We start from the raw sequence: 1243 nt of genomic DNA, 5'->3' as shown, positions 1-1243 counted from the left end.
AAAAATCTCTCATTCTATTAAGTTCGTATAATCAATATTATGTTAATTTATAAAGGTCTGTTTTGATTTACTTATTTTGACGTGCAGCCTCTTTTACCCAGTCCATATTAAAAATAATCGATTTTGGTAAATCAATCATTTGTCTTAACACCATCATTTGCACCAAAGCATTCGCTTTATTGACATACTTAATATCAAGGGCTGTATCGCCAATCAAGGCATATGCAGGTTCAAAGGTGTACATTTCATCCCAACCTAGGCCACCACATTTTTTAACTGTACGATTAAATAAAGGTTTGCCATTAATATCTTCTAAGTCAACTTTTTGCTTATCCATCAGTATTGTTAATCTTGCAATTTTTGAGTCATATTCATCCGTTCCATCTTCAATACTACCTGTAATTTGACCACAAACTGGATCAATAATTAGATGACTCTTTGTTTCCACATGAAAAATATACAATTCATTAAATGCTGTTCGTGATATGGCATAAAAATGTCCACCCAGTTGCTTTTCATAGTCTGTGCCTGCCAACCATGCATCCACCACAGGTTGCCATTCATTTGGATTTACAAATTGATAAGCACCCTGTGCAAACTGACAAAAGCCCTTTTGTTTCCAAATTTCTATCAGTGTTGGACTAAGTACAGACTCATATTGATTAATGATCTCTATTGGTACAGGACGAGTATTAGTAATCTCCCCAAGCTCATCAACCATCATTTCTAATCGCGCTAAAGACATATAGCTTTCCTTTTTATTTACATAATTCAAATTTAAAGTTTAATCGAGCATTACCTTTATTATCATCGATGGCTTTTTTCGCATATTTGTCCATTTCTTGAATATACTTACGCCACTGTGTACCTATTGAAGAATTCACGCTAGCATCACCCATACATGTCGGTTCAGGGTCATTATAGCCACCTGCAAACATATCAGGCTCATGCAGTGCTGCACTTTTTTTCATGAAGGCATCCGCATCTTTTTTCGCTAATATGTCTGCTTGAGACGCAGTTTCAGGATTTTTACTATATTCCTGCCGTCTATCATCGAAATAATTTGCTTTAGCTTCATCTCTATATTTCTGCTGTGCTTTACTTGCAGTTGTATTACGTCCGCACCCTGTCCCCTTTTTAGCATCAGTAAAAGCTTTTCGCGCAGCCATATATTCAGAGGCAGTCATGTTATTTAAAGCCTCTTGTTGACGGGAGACTTGTCGATCAAACTCTTTGAGATAAC

This window comes from Habropoda laboriosa, unplaced genomic scaffold, assembly GCF_001263275.1.
Source record: "Habropoda laboriosa isolate 0110345459 unplaced genomic scaffold, ASM126327v1 scaffold5320, whole genome shotgun sequence".
In the NCBI taxonomy this organism is placed as follows: domain Eukaryota; kingdom Metazoa; phylum Arthropoda; class Insecta; order Hymenoptera; family Apidae; genus Habropoda; species Habropoda laboriosa.
Note: the sequence above shows the minus strand (reverse complement) of the source record.